Source organism: Ovis canadensis, chromosome 24 (assembly GCF_042477335.2).
Source record: "Ovis canadensis isolate MfBH-ARS-UI-01 breed Bighorn chromosome 24, ARS-UI_OviCan_v2, whole genome shotgun sequence".
In the NCBI taxonomy this organism is placed as follows: domain Eukaryota; kingdom Metazoa; phylum Chordata; class Mammalia; order Artiodactyla; family Bovidae; genus Ovis; species Ovis canadensis.
This window is the reverse complement of record NC_091268.1, coordinates 30,283,167-30,290,912: the sequence shown is the minus strand read 5'-3', so window position 1 is coordinate 30,290,912 and position 7,746 is coordinate 30,283,167. Positions and strand designations below refer to the sequence as shown.

At 42.0% G+C, this 7,746-nt stretch overlaps 1 pseudogene; it reads left to right on the top strand.

The window, feature by feature from the left end:
- The first annotated feature begins 5,838 nt into the window (after positions 1 to 5,838).
- LOC138429767 (heterogeneous nuclear ribonucleoprotein A1-like) lies at positions 5,839 to 7,286 on the top strand (annotated as a pseudogene).
- Positions 7,287 to 7,746: the final 460 nt, after the last annotated feature.

Here is a 7,746-nt window from a genome sequence, read left to right as displayed (position 1 = left end):
CTTTCCCTGGAGACCCTCATTCCCAGGGATGAGGTCACATGTCACTTTCCGAAGATTATGAGGCCTTTTCCAGGATGTTATAGAGGGAACTAAACACAGTTCAGAGAAAGCAAGACTGCAGCTGGCATACCCAGACTTCTGAGTACTAGAAATTTCCAATTGTTGGAGTTTCACTTTTTTCACCTTTTGAAATAGCCAGGTATGGTTATTCTTGGGGAAAAAATAAGTAGCTGTGAGTTCTGTTCACTGAAGGAGTCCTAATTTCCGTACTTTTTCCCACAATGTTGACAGTATCGTGTAGACGAAGACAAGTTGTGGAAACAGGGCCAGGTCAGCAGCTAATGACCACTTAAGTGATAGAACCTCAATTTAACCACTGATAAAATGCTTTGAACCAGATGATCTGTAAGACTCCTTCTAGATTTAAAATGATGCTATTCTGTGGTGAATTTGGAGCATAAATAGGTACCAACTACAGAAAGGCAAGGGGCTTCTCCAGTAGCTCAGTGGTAAAGAACCCCCTGCCAATGAAGGAGACATAAGGGACGCAAGTTTGATCCCCCTGTCGGGAAGATCCCCTGGAGGAGGGCATGGCAACCCATTCTGGTATTCTTGCCTGAAGAATCCCACAGACAGAGGAGCCTGGCAGGCTACGGTCCATAGCGTCTCACAGAGTCAGACCTGACTGAGGCGAAAGCATGGTTTGGAGCTGGACAAATGTGTGCTTGAATCTATGCTCTGAGATTTACTCACAGGATCGCTTCATTTCCCTGAGTCTCAGCTCCTGCAAATTGGGGGTGAAAGTGCCCACCTAAAGGGCTAACAGGAAGACAAGACATCATGTGTAGTGGAGAATCTGGCACAAAATTGATTTTCAGTGAGTACTGAGTGGGGTGTGTCTCACCAACACTTCACCCTCAAATCCAGTGGCCAGTCCTGTTCTCAGAGGTCTTCTTTTTTAAGCATAATGCTGCTGTTATCAATGGGCTTTCCTGGTGGCTCAGAGGTTAAAGCATCTGCCTGCAATGCGGGAGACCTGGGTTCAATCCCTGGGTTGGGAAGATCCCCTGGAGAAGGAAATGGCAACCCACTCCAGTACTCTTGCCTGGAGAATCCCATGGAGGGAGGAGCCTGGTGGGCTACAGTCCATGGGGTCACAAAGAGTCGGACACGACTGAGCGACTTCACTTCACTGTTATCAAAGCATCACGTGTTTGTGTGCGCATGGCTAGTTGCTCAGTCGTGTCTGACTCTTTGCGACCCCTTGAACTGTAGCCTGCCAGGCTCCTCTGTCCATAGGATTTCCCAGGCAAGCATGCTAGAGTGGGTGGTCATTTCCTCCTCCAGGGGATCTTCCTGGCCCAGAAACTGAACCCACGTCTTCTGTATCTCCTGCATTGGTAGGCAGATTCTTTATCATGTGTATATAGTTTAAAAAGTAAGAGTGCTAAGAAGTTTAAGTGAGAAATAGCTGTCTCCTTCTTCCTCCTCCCCGTCACTAATTACTGCTCCTCCAAGGAAATAGCTTTTCATTTTTATCCATTCCTGGTAGTTTCCCTCCATGTTTCTAAAAAACAAGCTTATACAGTATTTTCTTAATCTGTTAATTTTAACATCCTGTTAATGGTACTGAAAGGTCTTTCTCTCTCTCCCCTTCCCAACACACACATACTCACTCCTACCAATTCAGCGATGCCACATTTTGGGGTTAAATCCATAATCAGCAGGTGCATCAGTGTGATGCTTCAGCCAAGTAGGGCCACTAATTCAATGTCTTCCTTGTACAGGTGCAAAAGTGAAACTGTTAGTCTCTCAGTTGCGTCCAGCTCCTTGCAACCCCATGGGCTGTAGGCTGCCAGGCTCCTCTGTCCATGGGATTCTCCAGGCAAGAATACTGGAGTGGGCAGCCATTTCCTTCTGTAGTTTTTTTTTCAAAGTTATTGCCTTTTTCCCTCTTTGACTCATTTCTATGCACCCAATATGAATTCTTTTCAAAAATATTCACCAGAACTCCAAAAAGTTTGAAGTGATAAATTCATTAGTAAGATATCCATCCTTTACCTAGGAGGTACCCCTCCAGGACACCTGTGCCATCTTCTCCAATATGGACTGAGTGCTCTCCAGATCTGTTACACAACTCTCACCCTGCATCACCTACATCCTTCCCATCCTCCACCACCCCTGGGACTTGTCTCTCATCTCTGCTCTACTGAATCCCATTTTTATGCTTCCACATTTTTCCTTTTCTTGGTTTTCTTTCTTTTTTCAGAAAGTCACATTCTCCAAAAGCTTTCTCAGGTAAATGTTTGAGTCCTTGCATGTCTGAAAATAGTCTTTCTTGTATCCTCACTCCTGAGTAATAGTTTGAGTAGGTAACAAATTCTAGGTTGTAATTCTGAGAGTGTAGATCTATTGTCTTCCAGTTTCTAGCATTTCTGTTCAGAAGTCCAATGTCAGTTCCTTATTCTTAATCCTCTTCACGTGACCTGTTATGATTCCCTTGGAGTTTTCAGGATTATCTTTGCATCCTCAGCATTCTGTGATTTTAAAAATGATGTGTTTTGTAATGAGTTTTAAAATTTATTTTACTGAGCACTCAGTAAATCTCTATAGCCCAGAGCTTCATATCTTTCACTTCTGGGTGATTTTATAGCATCCATTCTCTGATAATCCCCTCCCTGCCATTTTCTCTTCCCTCTGCCTGCAGTTTCTGGTGGTTATATACACAGCTCCTCAACTGGTCCTTTAGTTTTCTAAAATCTGCTCTAGTTGGCATCTCTTTGACTTTCGTTTCTACTTTCTTAGAAATTTTCTGACCTTTCTCTTGTAATCATGCTTTTGAAAGCCTGTCTTAGTTTTCATGTTTTTAATTTCTAAGAGCTGTCACTTGTTCTCCTACAGTTCATTGTTTATAGCATTCTCCTCTTATTGCACTTGTGATATACTTTCCCTAATTTCTGTGAGGATCTTATCGTCTATTTGAAGTCTTCCGCTTTCTGTATTGCCTCTGCTTCTGCCAAGTTCTATTTTACTGTGTGTGTGTTCCTTTTTCTCCCATGCTGAAGACTTCTCTAAAGTTGCTGACTTTATTATGCATTAATATTTGAATGGCACATGCATGCACACACACTCACAGACTGATTAGAAGTTTTGTGACTGGGGCTCATTAATTGAAATTCATGAAAGAATTTAACTCTCGTGGACCAAACCATTCTATTGAGATAATTTTAAATTTAGCATTTTTTTTCCTGGCTTTTCTTGTTTCTTTCTGGAAAATTCTTTGATCTTCTTCTATCTGCAAGTATAATCTGGGCTGGCAGCATTCCAGGAGCCCAGAGAAAAGGGCTGGGCAGCATCTCCATTCAGTATACTGAAAAAAGTGGTAGTGTTATTTGCTCAGTCATGTCTGACTCTTCACACCAGGCTCCCCTGTCGATGGAATTCTCCAGGCAAGAATACTGGAGTGGGTTCCCATCCCCTTCTCCAGGCGATCTTCCCAACCCAGGGATCGAACCCGGTCTCCTGCATTGCAAACAGAGTCTTCACTGTCTGAACCACCAGGGAAGTTTTTCACTCTGCTTGACATTTCTGAATAAAGACCCATCCTGATTCAATTTTTCCAAATCTTCACTGCTTTCCCTGCCTGGCTCCGCAGGATGGGGTTGGGAATCTGGGAGTCTCTCAACTCTCCGCATACTCTTTGCTCATGCCTTCTGAGGTAGCTAGCGCCTCCAATTTCTGACAATTTCTGAGGTTCTCTGACCCAAATCACCACGATGTGTTTTTATATCCTCCCTCGACAAGTCCTTAGATTTTGCTTTTCGTCACTCTGTTACTCCAGTCCAGACTCATCGATCCACATTCCAGGGCTCAAAACTTGGTCAATGTATCACATCCGTTATTGTCGTCCCTCTCATCCTAGCTTTTCATCCATTTTATACCGCTTTATTCCTTCCGTGTCATTTAAGTGGGAGCCTCTGGGGAGGAATGGAAATAAATGGATGTGCTCAATCTGCGATGTTTAACTGGAGTCTACTGAGGGTTTTCTTTCAGCGAAAGATTCTGTGTGTGGGTGAAACAAGAAAAGGGACCTAGAATGTGCTTCCCTGATAGTCTCTCTCATTTTCTAAATTATGATGGCCTCGTTTTCTAGAGTAACAGAGATTATCTAGAGTCACTCTGCCCTTTGTAAGATCTGGATGAAATGACCTTGAACGCCACCTTCTCATCCTGGCCCTCCTAAGATTCCAAACACTCCCAAAGCTTAGACTTTTGCTAGGCACTTATTCTCTATTTGGATGGACTGAAAGTGTTTTGCATTTTTTTTTTTTTAATCTCTCCTAGCATTACTTCAAATCTAGGACACAAGACTTTTGGAGTAATTTCAGCCTACCATCTACCTTCCTCCCATGTACAAAGAAAACATCTTTCTGAAAAGCATCTACATGCAGTGTACCTTTACTGAAGATTGAAAAGTAATAGTCTCCTCTCTAGAACGACATCTGATACCAGATGCTAAGAGTTTCATTTCCTTTACCCTGCTATGCCATGATCTATGTTGAAGTTTATTTCTAAAATAAACATAAAAATTCAAAGTGCATGCAACTTTTATGTATCCTGATAGAAAAGATGAAGAAATCATGGTTTTTCAATCCAGGAGGGAGACAGTCTGCTATCATCAGCCAAGAATCCCCATAAATAATATTCAACAACACATCCTATGCCTGCTTTTGGTTTCTATATCCCAAGAAATAAATGAGATATTTAGAACAAGGCCAAGAGGTGACAAAGGACATCAGAGTACATTATTTCATTTAATCTTAACAATCCTGTGAGTTATCATTTTACAGATGACACAGCAGAGACTAAATGACTTTCTGAAGCCATATAGCTAGAAATTGGCAGAGCCAGGAACTATAAGAATAACTTCAACTGACACTCTCCTTTCTATCCATGGAGTTTATATAGAGAGATTCATGGGCAAAGAACAAGTGAGAGAGATACTGACATATGTGTATACATGTATAGGGATTTATGTATATATTATATACATGTATACTTATTCAGTTGGTGCAAAAGTAATTGCAGTTTTGCGCTATTGAAATTTGCTGTTTAATATTAGAATACATTCCTAAATAAATGTGGCTATGTTATATGTCATTTTAGTGCACATCTCTTGCTTTACCTTTTTTCCTAAACACATTACTTGCTGTTTATTTTATATTTATTTTAGACAAGAAATGATGTTAGGAAAAAAGCAAATTCAAGCAATTTTTTATTCGAGTTCAAAATGGGTCGTAAAGCAGCAGAAACAACTCACAACATCAACAATGCACTTGGCACAGGAACTGCTAATGAACGTACAGTGTAGTCATGGTTCAAGAAGATTTGGAAAGGAGAGGAGAGCTTTGACAGTGAGGCTGGCCATTGGAAGTTGACAACGACAACTGAGAGCCATCACTGAAGCTTGATCCTCTTCAACTACACGAGAAATTGCCAAAAAAGTCAACAGCAGCCATTCTACAGTCATTTGGCACTTGAAGCAAATTGGAAAAGTGAAAAAGTGACAAGTGGGTGACTCATGAGCTGACCGTAAATCAGAAAAACACATCGTTTTGAAGTGTCTTCGTCTCTTGTTCCAGACAACAACAATGAACCATTTCTTGATCAGATTGTGACATGCAATGAAAAGTAGGTTTTATACAACAACTGGCAATGACCAGCTCAGTGGTTGGACTGAGAAGAACCTCCAAAGCACTTCCCAAAGTGAAATTTGTACTAATAAAAGGTCATCATCAGTCTTTCTGCCCGTGGACACCGCCAAGAAAGCATCGTTGAAGTCTTCCCCGCCTCCACTGCCATCATGTCTAAATCAGAGTCTCCCAAAGAGCCCGAACAGCTGCGGAAGCTCTTCATCGGAGGATTGAGCTTTGAAACAACCGATGAGAGTCTGAGGAGCCATTTTGAGCAATGGGGAACGCTCACAGACTGTGTGGTAATGAGGGATCCAAACACCAAGTGCTCCAGAGGCTTCGGGTTTGTCACATACGCCACGGTGGAGGAGGTGGATGCGGCCATGAATGCAAGGCCACACAAGGTGGACGGAAGAGTTGTGGAACCAAAGAGGGCCGTCCAAGAGAAGATTCTCGAAGACCTGGTGCCCACTTAACTGTGAAAAAGATTTTTGTTGGTGGCATTAAAGAAGACACTGAAGAACATCACCTGAGAGATTATTTTGAACAGTATGGGAAAATTGAAGTAATTGAAATCATGACTGACCGAGGCAGTGGCAAAAAGAGAGGCTTTGCTTTTGTAACCTTTGATGACCATGACTCCGTAGACAAGATTGTCGTTCAGAAATACCACACTGTGAATGGCCACAACTGTGAAGTGAGAAAAGCCCTGTCTAAGCAAGAGATGGCTAGTGCTTCAGCCAGCCAGAGAGGTCAAAGTGATTCTGGAAACTTTGGTGGCGGTCGTGGAGGTGGTTTTCGTGGGAAGGACAACTTTGGTCGTGGAGGAAACTTCAGTGGTCAAGGTGGCTTTGGTGGCAGCCGCGGTGGTGGCAGATATGGTGGCAGTGGGGATGGATATAATGGATTTGGTAATGACAGAAGCAATTTTGGAGGTGGCGGAAGCTACAATGATTTTGGCAATTACAACAATCAGTCTTCAAATTTTGGACCCATGAAAGGAGGAAACTTTGGAGGGAGAATTTCTGGCCCCTATGGTGGTGGAGGCCAATACTTTGCCAAACCACGAAACCAAGGTGGCTATGGTGGCTCCAGCAGCAGCAGTAGCTATGGCAGTGGCAGAAGGTTTTAATTACTGCCAGGAAACAAAGCTTAGCAGGAGAGGAGAGCCAGAGAAGTGACACGGAAGCTACAGGTTGCAACAGATTTGTGAACTCAGCCAAGCACAGTGGTGGCAGGGCCTAGCTGCTACAAAGAAGACATGCTTTAGACAATACTCATGTGTATGGGCAAAAAACTCGAGGACTGTACTTGTGACTAATTGTATAACAGGTTATTTGAGTTTCTGTTCTGTGGAAAGTGTAAAGCATTCCAACAAAGGGTTTTAATGTAGATTTTTTTTTTTTTTTGCACCCATGCTGTTGATTGCTAAATGTAATAGTCTGATCATGACGCTGAATAAATGTCTTTTTTTTTTTTTAATGTGCTGTGTAAAGTTAGTCTACTCTGAAGCCATTTTGGTAAACTACCCCAACAGTGTGAAGTTAGAATTCCTTCAGGGTGATGCCAGGCTCACTTGAAATTTATTTACAAACCTGCCTGGTGGAGAAGCTGCTGTCTTCAGAGCCTTGGTGTAGTTGAGCTGACAGTTACCGTGTTGTGACCTGGAGTTCACCACTAAAAGGGTCACCCATGCAAAGTCATGGAGGTTTGTTAATTTTTTTTTTTTTTTTGGTTATTAATGATTGTTGGCACGTCCTATGCAATAAATCTAAATTGAATTATGGTACCAGATAAAGTTATAGATGGGAATGAAGCTTGTGTATCATCCATTATCATGTGTAATCAATAAAAGATTTAATCCCCTCTAAAAAAATAAATAAATAAAATAAAATAAAATAAAAGGTCATCATCACTGTTTGGTGGTCTATTGCCTGTTTGATCCACTACAGCTTTCTGAATCCCAGTGAAACCATTACATTTGAGATGCTTGCTCAGCAAATCAAAGAAATGCACTGAAAACTGCAAAGCCTACACCTGATATTGATCAACA